Source organism: Bufo gargarizans, chromosome 1 (genome assembly GCF_014858855.1).
Source record: "Bufo gargarizans isolate SCDJY-AF-19 chromosome 1, ASM1485885v1, whole genome shotgun sequence".
Taxonomy (NCBI): Eukaryota; Metazoa; Chordata; class Amphibia; order Anura; family Bufonidae; genus Bufo; species Bufo gargarizans.
Window position 1 is genome coordinate 252,792,310 of NC_058080.1, and position 25,086 is coordinate 252,817,395.

Consider the following 25,086-nt stretch of genomic DNA (forward strand, 5'->3'; position numbering starts at 1 on the left):
AGCGTTGCGGAACAAATATTCTCCTGGGCAGAGAAAGAAGTGAGATCTATCTCGGCAGTCCACTTCAAGGGCTCTCTGAACCAGGAGGCAGACTTCCTCTGCAGACAGAAAATAGACCACTTAGAGTGGTCATTGAAACAAGACGTGTTCGAGACGATAACCAGGAAATGGGGCATCCCCACGATAGACCTGTTCGCCTCAAAAGGAAATGCAAAACTAAGAACATTCTGTTCGCTGAACCCAAGAGACCACTCCTGGAGAATCGATGCTCTATCACTGACTTGGAATTGGGGCTTGGCATACGCCTTTCCCCCTCTCCCCCTGATTCCGAGAATAATTCAGAAAATCACGGAAGGGAGGACGACCGTTATACTGATCACACCTTTTTGGCCAAAGAAGAGCTGGTTTCCCCTACTCCGGAAACTAGCAATAGGGGAACCCTGGAAGTTACCACCCATCCGGGACATTCTTCACCAAGGTCCTATCTCCACCCTCATCCAGAGTTCTTCAAGCTCACAGCCTGGATCCTGAGGTCGCCATACTGAAACACCAAGGTCTTTCTGACAGAGTCATTTCTACAATGAAATACTGTTGGAAAAAAGTGACATCAGCAATATACCTTAAAATATGGAAAAGGTTTTGCTCATGGTCTGGAGAGATAGAACCAAACCTCAGGGAATCTAACATCCAGAAAATCCTTGACTTCCTACAGAACGGTCTGGAAATGGGGCTTACTCCCTCTACATTGAAAGTGCAAATCTCCGCACTTAGTACCTTCTTCGACACCAGTCTCGCTGATCATAGGTGGACTAAGCGGTTTATCAGAGCAGCAATCAGGCTAAGGCCCTCATTAAGATCTCGTACTCCTACCTGGGACCTAAACCTAGTCCTTAACGTACTTATGCATCCTCCCTTTGAGCCTCTGGAAGACTGCACAATAATAATACTCTCCTTAAAGACTGCATTTCTCATGGCCATTACTTCTGCCAGGAGGCTGGGAGAGATACAAGCACTCTCCATAAGAGAACCTTATCTCACCATCTCTGACGACAAAATCATCTTAAAACTAGATCCGGGATTTATGCCCAAGGTAGTCTCCAACTATCACAGAAGTCAGGAAATCATCCTCCCATCCTTTTGCGACAAACCAAAAAACCAGAGGGAGAGTGACTTCCATACTTTTGACGTCAGACTGCACTGTACTGAGATACCTGGAAGCCACAAAAGACTTTAGAAAATCTGACAGTCTTCTCATCCAGTTTGCAGGAAAGAATAGGGGTTCGAAGGTCTCTAGGTCTTCCATTGCCCGATGGATTAAAGATACCATCTTTCTCTCCTACAAGCTTCAGAACCTGGATCCACCCATGAATGTTCGGGCCCATTCTACTAGAGCAGTCTCCACCACCTTTGCAGAAAGTGCAGGAGCTTCACTAGATGACATATGCAGGGCGGCCACCTGGTCTAGCATACACACTTTCGTCAGGCATTACCGCTTAGACCTATCCAGGTCTTCTGACCTTTCCTATGGACGCAAGGTCCTTCAAGCAGTTGCCCCCCTAAATGTATAATTTTATAATTCTCCTGTGTGGCCGTCATGGTGATGAAATGGAAAACCGGAATTAGACTTACCGGTAATTTTGTTTCCATGAAATCACCATGACGGCCCGTATCCCCCCCCCCTTTTTCTTTTTGGCATTAAGTAATACCTTGTGTCTCCTCTTCGGAGTATGATGTAATACCTTGAATTTTTCTACTTATGATTCTGGCACTCAGTAATCTATGAAACACTGGGGAATGGAGGTGGCAGGGGGCAATTAACCTCTTCTCTGTTCCTGCCCCTACAGAGGTCATGGATCAACCTCCTGTGTGGCCGTCATGGCGATTTCATGGAAACAAAATTACCGGTAAGTCTAATTCCATTTTTTTACATTCTAAGATAAAATAATACATAAGCATATTGTTTTGCTTTTTATGCCCTATTTTAAGGCAGCCATACACATTCATTTATTTAATAGCTGTTTGCCAAATGATCGATTAGCAGACAACTATCTCTCCAGACTCCCCCCGACTGTCCCATACACATACACGTTCAGATTAGCTGAATGCATATGTACACTGCCTGTCCAAAAAAACATGGATTTAACCCCTTAAGGACTCAGCCCTATTTCACCTTAAGGACTTGGCAATTTTTTGCAAATCTGATCAGTGTCACTTTAAGTGGTGATAACTTTAAAACGCTTTAAAACGCTTACCCAGGCCGTTCTGAGATAGTTTTTTCGTCACATATTGTACTTCATGACACTGCTAAATTCGGGGTCAATTTTTTTTTATTTTATTTGCATAAAAAAATACCAAATGTACCAAAAATTTGGAAAAATTTGCAAATTTCAAAGTTTCTCTACTTCTGTAATACATACTAATACCCCCAAAAATTGTGATGACTTTACATTTTCCATATTTTTTCTTCATGTTTGTATCATTTTGGGAATGGCATTTTATTTTTTGGGGATGTTACATAGCTTAGAAGTTTAGAAGCAAATTTTGAAATTGTTCTGAAATTTTCCAAATCCCACTTTTTATGGACCAGTCCAGGTCTGAAGTAACTTTGTGAGGCTTCTAAAGGTAGAGTGATAAGATTGAGAGTACCATCCCGTTGTCAAGCGGGACACGGTTTCTCTAGTAAGATGAGTTTCTACCATGCAGATAATTGCTGGAAGATATCTTTTAAGTGCATCCATGATAGCTTGTCTTTTGACCCTTTCCCCAAGCCCTCTGATATTCCAAGTTACAATTCTAGTGGACATCCTTCACTGTAGCAAGAAAAAAAAAACCACAAAAACAAAAGAAAGAAAAAAAACAAAACATAATTCTGATTCATAATTCTGTGGACTTTACCCTTATAGAATCCTATATAGATGACCAGGGAAGATTTATCTTTTTGCATGGTAAGCTGCATGGCTATAGTTATATCCTTGCTTTCTTTTATATACCTCCGCCTTTCTCAATGTATCCACTGATCCAGCTAACACTTTTTTTGGAAGGGAGATCAGAATGCCAGCTAGTTCTGATGGGGGATTTTAATGCAGTAATGGACCCCAATAAAGATAGATTCACATTAGATGCAGAACGGGCGAGGAATTTATGTACTTCCCCGTTGCCACAATTCTGCCTGGAGGTTGGACTGGTGGATATATGGGAACATCTTGGCGGAGGTAAGCGAGTATATTCCTGTGTTAGCAGGGGCGGTAGAGCAATGTCTAGAATTGATTTAGCATTTACTAATGAGATTAATCTGAGTAACATCTGCAAGATACGATATGGGGTAAGAACAATTTCGGATCATTCACCCGTACTGGTTGAGGTTTGCACTGGGAAGAACAAGGATAATAGGGGGCTAGGATTTAAGTTGAATCCATATTGGTTTACTATTATGGACAATCTTCAGTCCACTAAATCTCTGATATCCTCCTTTTGGGAGGTGAATCTCCCCTCTGCCAACATCAATATAGTATGGGATGCCCTGAAAGCATATCTGAGGGGGGTCTTTATAAGCGAGATTGCTGCAGTAAAGAGAACATTTAAAAAAAAAGGAGGAACTGGCCAAGGCTGCTGCAGACACAACTGAGCGATTTACCAGTCAACCTACTGAGTATAACAGGGAAGAGATGCAGAAGGCCAGTTGCTCCTTGGAAAAATATATAATAGAGAAAGCAAATCATAGAGTATTTTTCAAGGGCTTAAAATATTTTTCGGAGTCTGGACGGCCTGGTAGGCTGCTAGCTAGGATAATCACACAACAAGACAAGAAAAATCAATCTATTGTCGCTATTCGCAATATAGCGGGGGAAATTATAACAGATCCAGAAGGAATCAGGGACACTTTTCTACAATATTTTATTCAGATATACAGTCCGTCTTCTGGCCTGTCACCCGACCTGGCGACGCGGTTCCTGGAGAGGATTTCACTTTCTATTCTAAACGAAGCCCAAATAGAATATCTGGAAGAGGAGTTATCTCTTTCGGAGCTCCAGGAGGCTTTGGGATCTGTCTCGGGGAATTCGTCGCCAGGTATGGATGGCCTTCCATATGAGGTCTACCGCAAGTACAGCGATGTGATTCTCCCTCAGCTGTTAGAGGTCTTTTCCCAGGCAACACAGGCAGGGAGCTTACCTTGTACTATGATGGAGGCTCTTATTGTTTTAATTCCTAAAAAGGATAAGGACCCGATAGAAATGAGCTCTTATAGACCAATTTCGCTACTAAACACAGACGCTAAGCTATTATCCAAAGTTTTGGCCAGGAGGCTTTCACGGGTCATATCCACTATTATCCACCCAGACCAAAATGGTTTTATGCCCAAAAGGGGTACCCATCATAATTTGCACAGGCTATTTATGAATATTCAGTCCCCGGGGTGCGGCGCCCGCTCCATCCTGTCGTTGGATGCCACCAAAGCCTTCGACAGGGTGGAGTGGACTTTTCTCTGGGAGGTGATGAAAAAAATGGGCTTTGGCCCTAGATTTATGGCGATGGTTCAGTTTTTATATAGCTCCCCAGCTGCTAGGATCAGGATTAACGATACGATTACAGAGAGCTTCACCTTAGGAAGAGGCACCCGCCAAGGCTGTCCTCTCTCCCCTCTTTTGTTCAATATTTATATTGAACCTTTAGCAGCCAGTATAAGGCAGGATCTGCAGGTGGCCGGCTTCGGTATAATGGGGAAGCATGACCGTGTATCTCTTTACGCAGATGACATCTTGGTTTTTCTTCATCAAACAGAAACCACTCTCCCTCGTATAATGAATTTGGTTGGTTTTTTCTCTGCTCCGTCTGGCCTGGAGATCAATTGGGAGAAGACTGTTCTCCTCCCTATAGACGAGCTGCGAGGCGATTGGGATAACCAGTTAACAGTCTCTGAATCAATAAAGTACCTGGGGATTTCAGTTTCTGCCAAACCTCAGGAATATCTACAACTTAACTTGATTCCCCTGCTGATAAAGTTGAGGGCTAAAATCAAGATATGGCAAAAAATTCTGCATACAAGAGCTGATAGAATTTCTTTAATAAAAATGGTAGTACTGCCCCAGGTTCTTTATGTCCTGCGCAACTCGCCTGTATGGATCGCAGATAAGTATTTTAGATTGATAGAGCGGATGCTTAACGATCTACTATGGGGGAGGAAGCGTGTTAGATTGAAGGCGCTTTATTTCTCCATGCCTTATAACCAGGAAGGCCTTAATCTCCCCTATTTTAGGGGTTATTTTATGGCCTCTCAACTCTGCCTCTTTAAGGACTGGGAAAATAGCAGTTTTTGCAGTAAAGTGGTGAAAGACTCAGGTTTTACGGATTTCCTTACTGTATTGGAGTCCGACTATTTATCAAATATACAGACCGGGCATACACTTTTCTGCAGAATGGCTATAAAGACCTGGCGGGTTATTAGGAGCTGGTGTGGAGTTAAGGCATCACTTATATGTACCCCACTATGGCATAATCCAAAGCTTTTGAATTTAAGGGACTTGAATTTCTGCCAGTATTGGAGGACTAGGAATGTTGAGTACTTACATCAGGTGGTTAGTGGTGGACAAATTCTGTCCTCGATGGAATTGGGGCAAAGGGCTAATCTGAGTGAGGTGGCCTGGTACGCATATTTTCAATTGAGGTCTGCACTTTCTAGTACTTTGAATAGTCACCTTTTTCTTATAGATACTCCTGAATTTTTACACGATTTAATTATCAAGAAACCCGCCACGAAAATTAAAATATCACATTGCTATAGACACTTAATGAAACATTTTTTTTTGGGTCTTCTTTCACCAGGACAGAAGTCCTGGTCTTCGTTACTTTTAGAGGTGGGTCCCCCAGATTGGGAGAATATAGGGGAAAGTTTAAAATATGTTTCACACAATTTTAATCACACTGTTGTACAATTTAATATTTTGCACAAAATATATGTGACACCTATGTGGTTATATAGAAGAGGACTTAGAGCCTCCTCCGATTGCCCACGCTGTGGCGACTCCGAGGCAGACCACTTACACCTGTTTTGGGACTGCCCAATGGTGGGCAGCTATTGGAGATCGGTCCAGACCACTCTGGCTCGTAAACTCAACATTGCTGTTCCTCTGTCTCCCAGGATATGGGTCTTGGGAGACTTATCGGAGGTTAATTATCAGCCCATAAAACGTCAATTATTGATTAAGGTTATGTTTTTGGCCAGGCTTCTTGTTTCCAGGTTATGGTTTAGTTCCTCCGCTTCAGATTGCAGTAATTGGCTGGCCTTGGTAGAGAAAGTGAAAAGCTATGAGAAGATTCTGTATAAACAAAGAGGATCCTATTTAAAATGGGGTAAACTGTGGGAAGACTGGGATATGGTTAATTAATTTGGAATTCTTTATTTATTTATTTTTTCTCCTGCAAGGTTGGAAGGGGGGGGGGGGGGGATAGATGGGGTGGGCCGGGGATGATCTTAGACTTTATAATATTATAAATGTTATGTGGATATGTTTTTTTTTGCACTATAAATAAAATATGATAAAAAAAAAAAAAGAAAAAAAGAATCCACTGGGGACAATCATAATATCACCCTTAGATATTATTGTACAAATAATATGATATAATGACTATGGCCTTAATTTTTGAGGCAAAAATTAGAATTAAACATGTGCCAAGTATAAAAAAAAACAAAAAAAAACTTTGTGAGGCTTACGTAATAGAAAATACCCAAAAATTACCCCATTTTAGAAACTACACCCCTTAAGGTATTAAAAACTGATTTTACAAACTTTGTTAACCCTTTAGGTCTTCCACAAGACTTCATGGCAAATGGACATAATTTAAGAATTTCGATTTTTGGGAAAATTTTCCAATATAATCAATTTTTTCCAGGAACAAAGCAAGGGTTAACTGCCAAACAAAACTCAATATGGGTTGCCCTAATTCTGTCGTTTGCAGAAACACCCCATATGTGGTCCTAAACTACTGTTTGGCCCCTTTCACACGAGCGAGTATTCCGCGCGGGTGCGATGCGTGAGTTGAACGCATTGCACCCGCACTGAATCCTGACCCATTCATTTCTATGGGGCTGTTCACATGAGCGGTGATTTTCACGCATCACTTATGCGTTGCGTGAAAATCGCAGCATGCTCCTCTTTGTGCGTTGCGGTGCGATAATCCACGCAACGCAGGCCCCATAGAAGTGAATGGGGTTGCGTGAAAATCGCAAGCATCCGCAAGCAAGTGCGGATGCGGTGCGATTTTCACGCATGGGTTCTAGGTGACAGTCTATTCACTGTATTATTTTCCCTTATAACATGGTTATAAGGGAAAATAATAGCATTCTGACTACAGAATACATAGTATAATAGTGCTGGAAGGGTTAAAAAAATAAAAAAGTTAACTCACCTTATCCTCTTGTTCGCGTAGTTCGTTCCCGGTCTGTAGTTTGCTAGCTGTGGGCTTGGGCTAAAGGACCTTTGATGACGTCAGATCACATGCTCCATCACCATGGTGATGGACCATGTGATTGGAGCATGTGATCTGACGTCATCAAAGGTCCTTTAGCCCAAGCCCACAGCTAGCAAACTACAGACCGGGAACGAACTACGCGAACAAGAGGATAAGGTGAGTTAACTTTTTTATTTTTTTTAACCCTTCCAGCACTATTATACTATGTATTCTGTAGTCAGAATGTTATTATTTTCCCTTATAACCATGTTATAAGGGAAAATAATACAATCTTCAGAACATCAATCCCAAGCCCGAACTTCTGTGAAGAAGTTCGGGTTTGGGTACCAAACATGCGCGATTTTTCTCACGCGAGTGCAAAACGCATGACAATGTTTTGCACTCGCGCTGAAAAATTGCGCATTTTCCCGCAACGCACCCGGCTCTTATCCGGACAAAAAACATGACGCCCGTGTGAAAGAGGCCTTTGGCCAAACGTGAGGACATAGAAGGAGGGGAACGCCATATGGGTTTTTGAAGGCAGATTTTGCAGGACTGGTTTTGTTTATACCATGTCCCATTTCAAGCCCCGGGTTGCACCCCTAGAATAGAAATTCCAAAAAAGTGACTCCATCTAAGAAAGTACACCCCCTGCCGTGTGGCTATATAACCATTTACGACCACATATGAGGTGTTCCTGCAAACTACAGAATCAGGGCAATAAATATTTAGTTTTGTTTGGCTGTTAACCCTTGCTTTGTTACCGGAAAAAAAGGATTCAAATATAAATTTTGCCCAAAAATGGATGTTTTGGCAGAGTTTTTATTTTATATTTTTAACGCTGTTCATACGAGGGGTTTGGTCAAATGTTATTTTTATAGGGCAGATTCTAACGGACGCAGCGATACCTAATATGTTTACATTTTAAAATTTATTTAGATTTTACACTATATTATCATTTTAGGAAAAAAATCATTATTTTAGTATCTCCATAGCCTGGGAGCTACATTTTATTTATTTTTTGTTGGGCGACTATCTAATGTAGTGGCTAATGTTTTGCAGGATGAGATGGCGGTTTTATTGGCACTAATTGGGGGTGCATATGACATTTTTATCGCTCGCTATTGCACTTTTTGTGATGTTAGGTGACAAAAAATTGCTTTTTTTACACTTTTTTTTAAACGCTGTTCATCCAGGGGAGTTGGGTTAAATGTTATTTTTATAGAGAAGATTTTTACGGATGCGGCGATGCCTAATATGTATGGCTTTGGAGACACTAAGCAGGCATCCTCAAACTGCGGCCCTCCAGATGTTGTAAAACTACAATTCCCACCATGCCCTGCTGATAGCTGTAGGTTGTCTGGGCATGCTGGGAGTTATAGTTTTGCAACATCTGGAGGGCCGCAGTTTGAGGATGCCTGCACTAAAACTAATATTTTTGGGGAAAAAAATGTGTTTCCGTGTCTCCAAAGTCTGAGAGCCATAGCTTTTTATGTTCTCTAGGGGACTGTTGGGGATTATAAAAATGTAGTACTCCATGGAAGTGTGGTACTCCCTAAAGCAACCAATAATGCAGAGGCCCGGATGATCGGGGCAAGTGTCACATTGAGTGGTGGTGTCCTTCCGTATCACCCTCCTGTGACACACTCTGCACTTTTTTGGGGTCCGTCCCTTCTTTCCAGTATGAAGGACCACATCTGGAAAGTGTTGGCCAGGTACGATCCGGGCACCTGAGGTACTCCGGCCTGCTCTTTCCCGGAGTACCTCGGGTGGTGGTGGTGTTGGTGGTGTTGGTGGTGTTGGTGGTGGGGGGGGGGGGGGCAAGTGGCAGCACTCCTGGGTGGGTCTAGGGTCTCACAGCTAAGTTCTGTGGACCCCAACCACCAGAAACAATAAATCAGATAAAGTTTATAAATTTTTTTCCCCTAACTAACTCTCCCTTCTATCCCTGCCTAATCGTGCCTCTCCCTCACTGACCCTAACCAACCTGGAGGGTGATGGGTGCAGGAGGGTGATGGGTGCCGACGGGTGGATCGCAGGAGCTGGTGTGGAACGGTGTAGGACGGTGCAGGAGCAGCAGCAGGAAGAGGAGGGGAGAGAGGAGCGCCGGGAGTTTGAATCTCCCGCCTCTCTCCCTGCACCAATCAGCACCAAGGACAGCACCGCCAGCACCAAGGACAGCACTGCCGCCCCCAAATGCTCGGACTGTGATTGGTGGTGTGTAATCACACCACCGATCAGCGTCCTTTTCCGGTTCATCGGGTCACCGGAAACGCAGCAAACCATAGGTCTGAATTGACCTGCGGTTTGCTGCGATCGCCGACGCGGGGGGGGGGGGGGGGGGGGGGTCACATGACCCCCCAGCGTTGTGACATCCTATTCCAATTTACCTCCGCCATGCCGCAATGTAGTTTTAAAGTTAGGACGTACCGGTACGTCATGGGTCCTTGAGGACTCGGCAAACATGCCTTACTGGTACTTCCTAAGTCCTTAAGGGGTTAACTAAGCAAATAGTTATGCACCTCCTATTAGGTAATTACTGCATGGATAATTATCTTTCAGCTGGCAACAAGTTATTTACCCCCAACTGGTGAAATGAGTTGCTTCTCATTTCTTAAACAACTACGTAGAAAGACACATCTTATGGTGGTGGAAAAGATGTTAGTCTGAGAAGTGTCAAATCATTGGCATGCATCAAGCAGAGATAAAATCTAAGGAGATTGCAGAAACGACTAAAATTGGGTTAAGAACTGTCCAACGCATTATTAAAAACTGGAAGGATAGTGGGGACCCATCGTATTCGAGGATGAAATGTGGCGGGAACAAAATCCTGAATGTTCGTGATCGGCGATCTCTTAAAAGTTGGTGAAATCACATCGAAGAAAAACAACTGTAGAACTCATGGCTATGTTTAATAGTGAAAGTAAGAGCATGTCCACACGCACAATGCGAAGGGAACTCAAGGGATTGGAACTGAACAGCTGTGTAGCCGTAAGAAAACCACTAATTAGTGAGGCGAACCAGAAAAAAAGGCTTCAATTTGCTAGGGAGCATAAAGATTGGACTCTGGAACAATGGAAGAAGGTCATGTGGTCTGATGAGTCCAGATTTACCCTGTTTATCCAGAGTGATGGGTGCATCAGGGAAGAAGAGAGGCAGATGAAGTGATGCACCCATCATGCCTAGTGCCTACTGTACAAGCCTGTGGGGGCAGTGCTATGATCTGGGGTTGCTGCAGTTGGTCAGGTCTAGGTTCAGCAACAGTATGTGCTCCAAGAATGAGGACAGCTGACTACCTGAACAAATTGAAGTACCAGGTTATTCCATCAATGGATTTTTTCTTCCCGGATGGCACGGGCATATCCCAAGATGACAATGCCAGGATTCATTGGGCTCAAATTGTGAAAGAGTCGTTCAGGGAGCATGAGACATCATTTTCACACATGGATTGGTCACCACAGAGTCCAGAACTTAACCCCATTGAGAATCTTTGGGATTTGCTGGAGAAGGCTTTGCGCAGCAGTCAGACTCTACCATCATCAATACAAGATCTTGGTGAAAATCTAATGCAACACTGGATGAAAATAAATCTTGTGACATTGCAGAAGCTTATTGAAACAATGCCACAGTGAATGCGTGATGTAATCAAAGCTAAAGGCGGGCAGTGTATATTCAGTGGGGAGATAGGAGAAAGTCGCTGCCAGACACCACTTGTGGTAGTTTATCTTCAGTTAAAACAAAAGGATTGGTGAAAATTTTACTTTGCCTAATCTTTCTCTCCCCCCACATTATCTGTTGGGAGACATTCTGGAGCTCCTCAAACACGTTAAACTGTCAGCCATAGCCTGTAGTGATACTGGCAGTGCCTTCAGCTAGGTAATCACAGTTGGGTTCATTCACAATACTAATATGGAAGTTTGTCTTTCAACCAAACCAGTGGGATGGGGGAATGAAGAGATACACTATATATGGACAAATGTACTGAGACACACCTCTTAACTCTTTTACCTGACTAGGTTGTATCTCATTTGTCCTTGGGTGATAATCCAGTAGCCAAGGACATATCTTATAGATGCTTGCTACTGATGGCTGGATCTTAGGCTGTGTACCAGCTAGAGATACTGACCAAGGCTTGCTTTTAAGCGTTAAAACAAGACCATATATGGAGATATGGAGAGTTGCAACATTTAGAAATGGCTCTCAGCAAGGGCTGCATATACAGTACAGACCAAAAGTTTGGACACACCTTCTCATTAAAAGAGTTTTCTTTATTTTCATGACTATGAAAATTGTAGATTCACACTGAAGGCATCAAAACTATGAATTAACACATGTGGAATTATATACATAACAAAAAAGTGTGAAACAACTGAAAATATGTCATATTCTAGGTTCTTCAAAGAAGCCACCTTTTGCTTTGATTACTGCTTTTCACAGAGTGGTGAGGATGGCAACCGCATGAGAAGTTTACATAGTGGTCCAGCAAAAGAGTGGAGAGGGTGGCTACTGCATGAGGAGTCCACACAATGGTCCAGTCACAGAGTGGTGAGGATGACAACTACATGAGGAGTCAACACAGTGATCCAGATACATAGTGGTTAGGATGGTAACCGCATGAGGAGTCAACACAATGACCCATTCACAGAGTGGGGAGGGTGGCAACTGCATGAGGAGTCAACATAGTGGCCCAGTCACAGGGTGGTGAGGGTGGCAACTGCATGGGACATCAACACAATGGCCCAGTCACAGAGCATCAGTTGATGAGGATAGAGCCATGATTAAAATTTCCTCTAGAAGGATGCGGATTAGTTCCTCCCCAGTGTGATGCAGTTTGCCCAGACAAACCAGGTGCAACACAGCGTGACACTGTCGTGCTCTGCATAGGTGGTATGCTGGAGTAGCACACAGAATTGTGCCTGCAGAGGAAGCTGAGGATATGTTTGAGGATGAGGAGGTAGATGAGGACATTGGCACAGGACTCACAGCTTGAGACCGTGGAGGCAGCAATGCTGTCAACTGAACTTAAAGGGAACCTGTCATGTGGATATTTGATTATAATCTAACTAATTATATACAATCATTAACTACTAAAAAGTGCCTTAGATGTATTCACTTACTGGTGTGACAGATGGTTACCTCATAATATACACACAAAGATGCCACATGCTAATGAGCTGATTCGAGTCCGGCATGATGTCATGGAGTCCAGCGTATATTTAATTCAGAGCTATAGCCACTCCCCTGCCCACCTGCTGCTGATTCCTATGGAAACAAACTGTCATTCAGCAGCAGGTGGGCGGGGAGAGTCAGGAGCTCATGAATATTCATGACTCATCATTATCAGCTGGAGCTTTTCAATACAAGATGTTGGCAGATTGACTGGGTCAATTAAAGAAAGTGACCCAGCATTTTGCTAAGCGAATCAGTCACTTACAGTGGCGGAAATAATTATTTGACCCCTCACTGATTTTGTAAGTTTGTCCAATGGCAAAGAAATGAAAAGTCTCAGAACAGTATCATTTCAATGGTAGGTTTATTGTAACAGTGGCAGATAGCACATCAAAAGGAAAATCGAAAAAATAACTTTAAATAAAAGATAGCAACTGATTTGCATTTCATTGAGTGAAATAAGTATTTGGACCCCTACCAACCATTAAGAGTTCTGGCTCCCACAGAGTGGTTAGACACTTCTACTCAATTAGTCACCCTCATTAAGGACACCTGTCTTAACTAGTCACCTGTATAAAAGACACCTGTCCACAGAATCAATCAATCAAGCAGACTCCAAACTCTCCAACATGGGAAAGACCAAAGAGCTGTCCAAGGATGTCAGAGACAAAATTGTAGACCTGCACAAGGCTGGAATGGGCTACAAAACCATTAGCAAGAAGCTGGGAGAGAAGGTGACAACTGTTGGTGCGATTGTTCGAAAATGGAAGGAGCACAAAATGACCATCAATCGACCTCGCTCTGGGGCTCCACGCAAGATCTCACCTCGTGGGGTGTCAATGGTTCTGAGAAAGGTGAAAAAGCATCCTAGAACTACACGGGAGGAGTTAGTTAATGACCTCAAATTAGCAGGGACCACAGTCACCAAGAAAACCATTGGAAACACATTACACCGCAATGGATTAAAATCCTGCAGGGCTCGCAAGGTCCCCCTGCTCAGGAAGGCACATGTGCAGGCCCGTCTGAAGTTTGCCAATGAACACCTGAATGATTCAGAGAGTGACTGGGAGAAGGTGCTGTGGTCTGATGAGACCAAAATAGAGCTCTTTGGCATTAACTCAACTCGCTGTGTTTGGAGGAAGAAAAATGCTGCCTATGACCCCCAAAACACCGTCCCCACCGTCAAGCATGGGGGTGGAAACATTTTGCTTTGGGGGTGTTTTTCTGCTAAGGGCACAGGACAACTTATTCGCATAAACGGGAAAATGGACGGAGCCATGTATCGTGAAATCCTGAGCGACAACCTCCTTCCCTCTGCCAGGAAACTGAAAATGGGTCGTGGATGGGTGTTCCAGCACGACAATGACCCAAAACATACAGCAAAGGCAACAAAGGAGTGGCTCAAGAAGAAGCACATTAAGGTCATGGAGTGGCCTAGTCAGTCTCCGGACCTTAATCCAATCGAAAACCTATGGAGGGAGCTCAAGCTCAGAGTTGCACAGAGACAGCCTCGAAACCTTAGGGATTTAGAGATGATCTGCAAAGAGGAGTGGACCAACATTCCTCCTAAAATGTGCGCAAACTTGGTCATCAATTACAAGAAACGTTTGACCTCTGTGCTTGCAAACAAGGGTTTTTCCACCAAGTATTAAGTCTTTTTTTGTTAGAGGGTTCAAATACTTATTTCACTCAATGAAATGCAAATCAGTTGCTATCTTTTATTTAAAGTTATTTTTTCGATTTTCCTTTTGATGTGCTATCTGCCACTGTTACAATAAACCTACCATTGAAATGATACTGTTCTGAGACTTTTCATTTCTTTGTCATTGGACAAACTTACAAAATCAGTGAGGGGTCAAATAATTATTTCCGCCACTGTGTTTATGTTGCCCTTAGTTAGGACACCATAAAACTGGTGACAGGTTCCCTTTAATTATGTATAAAAGAGCAAGAACCTCATAAAATCTGTAGTATCAAGCTGCAATTTCGCCCCAATTAGACAATAAAGGATTAACTGATTTATTCATGTATAAAAAATGTGAACCCCCTAAAAATCTGTAGTTATAAACTTTTTAACCCCAACTAGTGCAGCAAGCTGTCCCTGAACCCTCAATAAGTAATATTTTGTAAATAAAGTCTTTCTAAAACAGTGTCCTTATTGCCTTTAACTTTCCAGGCAGGAGGAGACTTTTTATAGGGCTGTGACATTACAGGGGCTGGCTATTTGCTGATTGACTGTCTGCATGGCATTATGGGTGAACTATCATTCCCGGACTTCTTTCCTATTTCAAACATGTGCAGTAGCCATTTTAGAAAAAAATCTGATTCGTTACCACTAGAGATGAGCGAATTTCATATTTTTGTCACCTTACATCACTAAAATTGCAACCCCAAGCGATCAAAAAAGGCGTATACTGCAAAAATAGTACCAATCTCCTAATCCCACATAAAATTTGCCCTTACATAGGACATAAAAGCTTTTATTGTGTAAATGTAAAAAATAAATAAACTGTACCAATCAAACCGTCATCTCATCCCACAAAAATTATACCCTACCTAAGAGAATCGACCCAAAAAAATAATAATGTGGCTCTCAGACAATGGTGACACTAAAACATGATATTTTTTTTTTGTTTCAAAAATGATATTAGTGTATAAAACGTAATTAAATAAAAAAGTATACATATTAGGTATTTCCGTGTCCGTAACAACCTTCTATATAAAAAATATCACATGATTTAACCCCTCAGGTGAACACCGTAAAAAATAAAATAAAAACAATGTCAAAAAGCCATTTTGTCATCTTACATCACAAAAAGTGTAATAGCAAGCAATCAAAAAGTCATATGCAACCCAAAATTGTACCAATCAACCAATCAAATCGTCATCTCATCCTGCAAAAATGACACCCTACCTAAGAGAATCGCCCTAAAAATTAAAAAAAATATGGCTCTCAGACTACGGTGACACTAAAACATGATTTTATTTTTGTTTCGAAAATGATATTAGTGTATAAAACTTAATTAAATAAAAAAGTATACATATTAGGTATTTCCGCATCCGTAACAACCTTCTATATAAAAAATATCACATGATTTAACCCCTCAGGTAAACACCGTAAAAAATTAAATAAAAACAATGTAAAAAATTTTTTAGCAGCTTACATCACAAAAAGTGTAATAGCAAGCAATCAAAAAGTCATATGCACCCCAAAATTGTATGAATAAAACCGTAATCTCATCATGAAAAAATTTGCCCCTACAAAAGAGACTATGGATTTCAGTATATGGATACTTTTTCAAAAATGCTTTATTATGTAAAACCGAAACAAACAACCAAAAAATGGAGTCATATTTGGTATTGTCGCATCCGTAACAACCTGCTCTATAAAAATAGGTCATGATCTAACTTGTCAGATGAACGTTGTAAATAACAAAACAAAAAAACTGTGCAAAAAGAGCTATTTTTTTGTTACCTTGCCTCACAAAAAGTGTAATATAGAGCAACCAAAAATCATCTGTATTCTAAAATAGTACCAATAAAACTGCCACCTTATCCAGTAGTTTCCAAAATGGGGTTACTTTTTGGTAGTTTCCAATTTAGGGGTGCATCAGGGGGTCCTCAAATGTGACATAGCAAGTTAAAATTTTCCCTTCAAACACCATATGGCGTTCCTTTCCTTTTGCGCCCTGCCGTGTGCCCGTACAGTAGTTTAGGACCACATTAAATTCTGAAATTTCATCTCCATTTTCCATGAATTCTTCTGGAACACTTAAATGGCTAACAACGTTTGAAAAAATAGTTTTTAATACCTTGAGGGGTGTAGTTTCTAAAATAGGGTCACTTTTTTGGAGTTTCTACTCTAGGGGTGCATCAGGGTGGCTTCAAATGGGACATGGTGTCAAAAAACCAGTCCATCAAAATCTGCCTTCCAAAAACCATATGGCATTTCTTTAATTCTGTGCCCTGCCGTGTGGCCATACAGCAGTTTACGACCACATATGGGGTGTTTCTCTAAACTACAGAATCAGAGCAATAAATATTGAGTTTTGTTTGGCTGTTAACATTTGCTTTGTTAGCGGAAAGAAAAAATGATTAAAATGGACAATCTGCCCAAAAAGTGAAATTCTGAAATTTCATCTCCATTTTCCAATAATAAATTCTTGTGGAACACCTAAAGGGTTAACAACGTTTGTAAAATCAGTTTTTAATACCTTGAGGGGAGTAGTATCTAAAATTGGGTCATTTTGGGTGGTTTCTATTATTTAAGCATCACAAAGTGACTTCAGACCTGAACTGGTCCTTAAAAAGTGGGTTTTGGAAATTTTCGGAAAAATTTAAGATTTGCTTCTAAACTTCTAAGTCTTATAACATCCCAAAAAAATAAAATGGCATTCAAAAAATGATCCAAACATGAAATAGACCTATGGGAAATGTAAAGTAATAACTATTATATGAGGTATCACTATCTGTTTTGAAAGCAGAGAAATTGACATTTGGAAAGTTGCAAACTTTTCAAAATTGTTGGTAAATTTGGTATTTTTTTATAAATAAAAATGAAATATTTTGATTCAAATTTATCACTGTCATGAAGTACAATATGTGACGAGAAAACAGTCTAAGAATGGCTTGGATATGTAAAAGTGTTTTTAAGTTCTCACTACATAAAGTGACACATGTCAGATTTGCAAAAATCTGTCTGGTCCTGAAGGTGAAAAATGGCTCGGTCCTTAAGGTGTTAAACAGATAACCTGCTGGCCACAGGTTGCCTGTGATTGGTGTTAACTTCCTGGATTGCCTCACAAGCCTCTGCATTATTACCTACTGGATTCTTGACCTCTGATTTGGACCTTGACCTTTTCCTGATGATTTGGAGTCTGACAATTCTTCTTGGTGTGGACCCTGGTATTGTATTTGTCTATTTCTGGTTTTCCCTATCTGTTTTCATAGTATTAACTTTGGCACGGTTCTGACTCTGTTTTGTGGTTTCTGATTTGGTTTAGTTTTGTCTCTTCTGGTTTTGCCCTGGTTTGTCTTTTTCTGTTATTTGCGTGTTTTTATGGCTTCTGATCTATCACTAGTTTATTGTTTTTTCTCCTGGTCCTCCCTCCCATATAGACCCCTGCATTTATTCCAGAAGGGACTGCTGACCAGTTGTGGGTGGATTGAGTAATTACGTAGGGACAGTGGAAACAGGTAGTTCAGGGTACACTGCTTCCACCATGACAGCTACAAAACATGTAGTAGATGTAGATGCTATCTTTCCTCATAGTCTCCATTCAGACCAGACCACCATGATGATTTCTTTAAGCCATCGCTTGTCTCTGCAGAGTTTTGACAAACAGACATCTTAGTTTCCTACTTTTCCATTATCCTTCCACCTTCTCAACACCCCATCCTGCCACTTCCAATACTGTGCACACTGTGTTTCCCAATACTATACTGCAGAAACAGTCCACCTAAAAATACTAGTACCATGCAGATAGTGCCCCCTTCAATAATTATTGGCACAAAGTGCTCTAAAAAATGACTGCGGCCAGCAAATTGTGTCCCTGACACTAATAGTGTATACATAATCTACCCCCCAAAAAAATTGTGCTAAGCTGATTCTGTGGCGTGGTGCCCCCCACAGTAATAGTGCTCGCCAAAGTCCCACCAATAGAAATAATTATCTGCCAGAGTGTATTTAGTGTTAACTGTGCCCCCAATAGTAATAATGTCCCCATAGTGCTAGTATTCATGTTACCCATAGTCCCCCAGTAGTAATATCTCTCCTTATAATATATGCCATTAGAAAAATGACCCCTAATGTGACCTCAAAAGTACCCCCTAATAATGTGTGCCAATACAAAAAATACCACCTTATAATGTGTACTAGTGCAAAAAATATCCCCTTAAAATTTGTTCCAGTATAAAAAATGCCCCCTTCTGGGTGCTAGTACAAAAAAACTCCCTCTTAGTGCCCCCAGTAGAGCCAATGTCCTCATAGCACCCCCATATTGTGTGTTAGTACAAAAACAGGCCCCTTTATGTGTTGCAGTACAAAATGCTCCTATTTGGTGCCCCTGTAGATGCCCCAATAGTGCTCCCCACCATTATGGCCCAGCAGTATGGTGCCAACTGAAAAAACTATCCCTGGAGCCTATCAGAGGGAAAGGTGGGGCAGTGAGTCCAGAGGATGGCAATTCATAATTGGTGGTATGTCACTGGCAAGAGGGGCCTTGCAGGCCCCCTGGCTTAGGGGCCCGATCTGAATTGAGACCTCTATAGCCACCAAATCCTCCGTTAATAACTGACAGTAAGAGTGAATGTTTTCTGGTTGCCAGATAATAATAGAAGATCCCAGCATCAGCTCAGGCCCATGAACAGCCAATGCTAAAAGTGCTCTCTTTGCCAACCCATCTCTAATTGACAGATTTCTCCCTACCACTAAGAATAGGCAGAAGTCTGTCAATCAGCAGCAGGGATGTATATATAAAACAATGCATTCAGTTACATGTCAATATTTAGTGTTTGTTGCATTTTTGTTTTCCATGTACTGCAAATTTGTTATGAAGTGAATCTGGATCTGCTGTATCACTTAAACAAATTTGACCTGGGGCTATTAGTAAAAGAACAATATCTAAGTTGCTCCTTGTTCTTTAACCCATATACAAAAAGAAACCACCAGGTTGCTGCCTCTTGGAGTAGTTGCTGTTCAGTAAACCGCTGACCCATGGTGGTCAAGAAACATTGGTGTGACAAACTGAGAGGTTATAGCCATAGTCAAGGACAAGCTCAGGACAGGTAGACTTTGTGCCATCCAAATTCAGTCCAAGGGTACGGGGAGGCAACTTAGGGTCAGTACAAAAATCAGGCAGGGATCATGTCAGGCAGTGAAGAGTCAAATCCAGAGATAAGCAGAAGTCAGAACAAGAGAGAATGAACAAGACCTTTGCAGGAATCTAGACAACTAGAACCTTTTGCTCAGGTACCCTCTTACAGGGGGAGTTGCCGTAAATACCCAGGGGTGTACAGCCATAGGCTGTGGAGGATCAATGTGCACACGCTGGCACTTTAAGAGTCAAAGGGAGTGTGCGTACTCCATGGAAAGAGAGGCAATGCAAGCACAGGCCTGGAAGCCGTACTTGTCAGGAGGAAAGAGGAGGGGAAACCAACAAGGGGAAGGTGAGCCCTGTGGCAGCAGGTACAGACTGCCATCATAATAATGTCCTACAGTAAAGAAACAGCTAATTACAACCACTTCCTCAGTGTTATTGCCAGCCATTCTATTTTACAACGTTACATGCATCTCATGAATACATAGGACACTTGCCTCACAGCGCTGGCACTGAGCTGCAATCACAAACCTGTAAGTTCTACAAAATGAAAACGTATTCACACATACATGACAGACTGTTGAAATCAATGCATCTGTGACTACCTTATGGCAGCATAAACTAACAGGTTTCCTTAAAAGGGTCAGACATTGACTTCAGGATAGCCATCTATAGGGGCACTTGAAAGACAGGAAAGCTATTTTGCATACTTACTTCCAGGGAGTATTTCCCTAAAGATTCTGTAAAACTGTATTTCTGCCATAATCACACAACCAACCAAAATCCTATTCTGTTCTGATGAGGAGCTAAAGCTCTAGAACAGTGCTGTGAAGAGATTGATGCCTCCAACTTGGCTGATAAGGGTACTTTCACACTAGTGTTTTTATTTTCTGGTATTGAGTTCCGTCCTAGGGGCTCAATACCGGAAAAAAACTGATCAGTTTTATCCTAATGCATTCTGAATTCTCCATTCTGTTCAGTATGCATCAGGATGTCTTCAGTTCAGTCACTGTACGGTTTTTGGACGGAGAAAATACTGCAGCATGCTGCGTCCTGTTAGCTAAATTCGTTACAAACAATCCTGGTTTGAAAGAGAAACTGATATGTCTCTTATTTGTTTTGAAATCTTTGGCGTCTTTGCATTTTTTATTATTGTCATTTTATACAAAACAAAAATGTCAACCTCAGTGGTGTACTGTGATTTTAACCCCTTAATGACCACCCATACGTGTTTTTACGTCGGTCACTAAAGGGCTTTAGGCGGCGGCCCAGTCTAAGCGCTGCACAGGTTCCCCGTGCAGCAGAGATCCAGCTCTAACAGCCCGGACCGGCAGGAGTGACGATCCGGGCTGTTTAACACTTTACATGCAGCGGGCAATGGCGCTCCACATGTAAAGTGCTGACAGAGGGAGCAAACTCCCTCTGTCTTCCATCGGCACCCCGAAAATGCAATCGTGGGGTGCCGATGTGTGAAAGGCTGCCAGGGGTCTGATGTAGGCCCCAGACCAGCCTTTAGTAATTGGCGCAGTCTGCTAGTCAATGTCAGAGTATCATTGCTATTAAAATGCAGATGCACTCTAGGGATAGCGCATTGCATTTTAAAAGCAATCAAAAAGCTGTCTGTTATAGTGTGGGACTATTAACCACTTCAACCCCGCTAGCTGAAACCCCCTTCATGACCAGGCCACTTTTTACACTTCTGCACTACACTACTTTCACCGTTTATCGCTCGGTCATGCAACTTACCACCCAAATGAATTTTACCTCCTTTTCTTCTCACTAATAGAGCTTTCATTTGGTGGTATTTTATTGCTGCTGACATTTTTACTTTTTTTGTTATTAATCGAAATTTTACGGGTTTTTTTGCAAAAAAATGACATTTTTCACTTTCAGCTGTAAAATTTTGCAAAAAAAACGACATCCATATATAAATTTTTAGCTAAATTTATTGTTCTACATGTCTTTGATAAAACAAGATGGTTTGGGTAAAAGTTATAGCGTTTACAAACTATGGTACAAAAATGTGAATTTCCGCTTTTTGAAGCAGCTCTGACTTTCTGAGCACCTGTCATGTTTCCTGAGGTTCTACAATGCCCAAACAGTAGAAAAAACCCACAAATGACCCCATTTCGGAAAGTAGACAACCTAAGGTATTCGCTGATGGGCATAGTGAGTTCATAGAACTTTTTATTTTTTGTCACAAGTTAGCGGAAAATGATGATTTTTTTTCTTTTTTCCTTACAAAGTCTCATATTCCACTAACTTGCGACAAAAAATAAAAAATTCTAGGAACTCACCATGCCCCTCACGGAATACCTTGGGGTGTCTTCTTTCCAAAATGGGGTCACTTGTGGGGTAGTTATACTGCCCTGGCAATTTAGGGGCCCATATGTGTGGTAAGTAGTTTGAAATCAAAATGTGTAAAAAATGGCCGGTGAAATCAGAAAGGATGCACTTTGGAATATGTGCCCCTTTGCCCACCTAGGCTGCAAAAAAGTGTCACACATGTGGTATCGCCGTACTCAGGAGAAGTTGGGGAATGTGTTTTGGGGTGTCATTTACATATAACCATGCTGGGTGAGAGAAATATCTTGGCAAAAGACAACTTTTCCATTTTTTTATACAAAGTTGGCATTTGACCAAGATATTTCTCTCACCCAGCATGGGTATATGTAAAATGACACCCCAAAACACATTCCCCAACTTCTCCTGAGTACGGCGATACCAGATGTGTGACACTTTTTTGCAGCCTAGATGCGCAAAGGGGCCCAAATTCCTTTTAGGAGGGCATTTTTAGACATTTGGATCCCAGACTTCTTCTCACGCTTTAGGGCCCCTAAAAAGCCAGGGCAGTATAAATACCCCACATGTGACCCCATTTTGGAAAGAAGACACCCCAAGGTATTCAATGAGGGGCATGGCGAGTTCATAGAAATTTTTTTTTGGGCACAAGTTAGCGGAAATTGATTTTTTTTTTTTCTCACAAAGTCTCCCTTTCTGCTAACTTGGGACAAAAATGTAAATCTTTCATGGACTCAATATGCCCCTCACGGAATACCTTGGGGTGTCTTCTTTCCGAAATGGGGTCACATGTGGGGTATTTATACTGCCCTGGCATTTTAGGGGCCCTAAAGCGTGAGAAGAAGTCTGGAATATAAATGTCTAAAAAATGTTACGCATTTGGATTCCGTGAGGGGTATGGTGAGTTCATATGAGATTTTATTTTTGACACAAGTTAGTGAAATATGAGACTTTGTAAGAAAAAACAAAAAAAAAATCAATTTCCGCTAACTTGGGCCAAAAAAATGTCTGAATGGAGCCTTACAGGGGGGGTGATCAATGACAGGGGGGTGATCAATGACAGGGGGGTGATCACCCATATAGACTCCCTGATCACCCCCCTGTAAGGCTCCATTCAGACGTCCGTATGATTTTTACGGATCCACTGATACATGGATCGGATCCGCAAAACGCATACGGACGTCTGAATGGAGCCTTACAGGGGGGTGATCAATGACAAGGGGGTGATCACGCATATAGACTTCCTGATCACTTCCCTGTCATTGATCACCCCCCTGTCATTGATCACCCCCCTGTAAGGCTCCATTCAGACGTCCGTATGATTTTTACGGATCCACTGATACATGGATCGGATCCGCAAAACACATACGGACGTCTAAATGGAGCCTTACAGGGGGGTGATCAATGACAGGGGGGTGATCAATGACAGGGAAGTGATCAGGAAGTCTATATGCGTGATCACCCCCTTGTCATTGATCACCCCCCTGTAAGGCTCCATTCAGACGTCCGTATGCGTTTTGCGGATCCGATCCATGTATCAGTGGATCCGTAAAAATCATACGCACGTCTGAATGGAGCCTTACAGGGGGGTGATCAATGACAGGGGGGTGATCAATGACAGGGGGGTGATCAGGGAATCTATATGGGTGATCACCTTCCTGTCATTGATCACCCCCCTGTAAGGCTCCATTCAGACGTCCGTATGTGTTTTGCGGATCCGATCCATGTATCAGTGGATCCGTGAAAAACATACGGACTTCTGAATGGAGCCTTACAGGGGGGTGATCAATGACAGGGGGGTGATCAATGACAGGGAAGTGATCAGGAAGTCTATATGCGTGATCACCCCCTTGTCATTGATCACTCCCCTGTAAGGCTCCATTCAGACGTCCGCATGTGTTTTGCGGATCCGATCCATGTATCAGTGGATCCGTAAAAATCATACGGACATCTGAATGGAGCCTTACAGGGGGGTGATCAATGACAGGGGGGTGATCAATGACAGGGGGGTGATCAGGGAATCTATATGGGTGATCACCTCCCTGTCATTGATCACCCCCCTGTAAGGCTCCATTCAGACGTCCGTATGTGTTTTGCGGATCCGATCCATGTATCCATGGATCCGTAAAAATCATACGGACGTCTCAATGGAGCCTTACAGGGGGGTGATCAATGACAGGGGGGTGATCAATGACAGGGAAGTGATCAGGAAGTTTATATGCGTGATCACCCCCTTGTCATTGATCACCCCCCTGTAAGGCTCCATTCAGACGTCCGTATGCGTTTTGCAGATCCGATCCATGTATCCGTGGATCCGTAAAAATCATACGGACCTCTGAATGGAGCCTTACAGGGGGGTGATCAATGACAGGGGGGTGATCAATGACAGGGGGGTGATTAGGGAGTCTATATGGGGTGATCAGTGGTTCATAAAGGGTTAATAAGTGACAGGGGGGGGGTGTAGTGTAGTGTGGTGTTTGGTGCGAGTTTACTGAGCTGCCTGTGTCCTCTGGTGGTCGATCCTAACAAAAGGGACCACCAGAGGACCAGGTAGCAGGTATATTAGACGCTGTTATCAAAACAGCGTCTAATATACCTGTTAGGGGTTAAAAAAATCACATCTCCAGCCTGCCAGCGAGCGATCGCCGCTGGCAGGCTGGAGATCCACTCGCTTACCTTCTGTTCCTGTGAGCGTGCGCGCCTGTGTGCGCGCGTTCACAGGAAATGTCGGCTATCGCGAGATGACGCGCCGATGCGTCCAGGAGGAGTAAATCAACCACCTCCCGGACGCATCGGTGCGTTAGGCGGTCGGGAGGTGGTTAAGTAGTAACAAAGTAAAAAAAATAACTCATTTTTTCAATAAAGAATCCCATAAAAAAATTAAGCTTTTTTTTTACATTAAAAATACGGTTTTCATTGAAAAAAATAGCAAAAAAATTATAATTTCCCCATATGTTTGGTATTGCAGCGTCCATAACGACCCGGACTACATAAATATCATGTAAATTATCCCCTACGGTCTACGCCGTAAAAAAAAAAAAATGACAATTGCTAATTTATTCTTAGTTGCCACCGTAACTAATAACAAGCGATCCAAAATGATACCAATGAAAAATACAAGTTGTCCCGCAAAAATCAAGCCCTCACACAACTCTATAGAAAGAAAAATAAAAAAGTTATGCGTCTTGGGGAGCGGTACTGCAAAAAAATAATTTTCTTTAAAAAAAAAGGGGTTTTATTGCAAAAAAGTAGTAAAACGTAAAAAAAAACCAATATGTTTTTGGTATAACTGTAATCGTACTGACCCAGAGAATAAAGATATTATGTTATCTATACCGAAAAAAGAACGCTG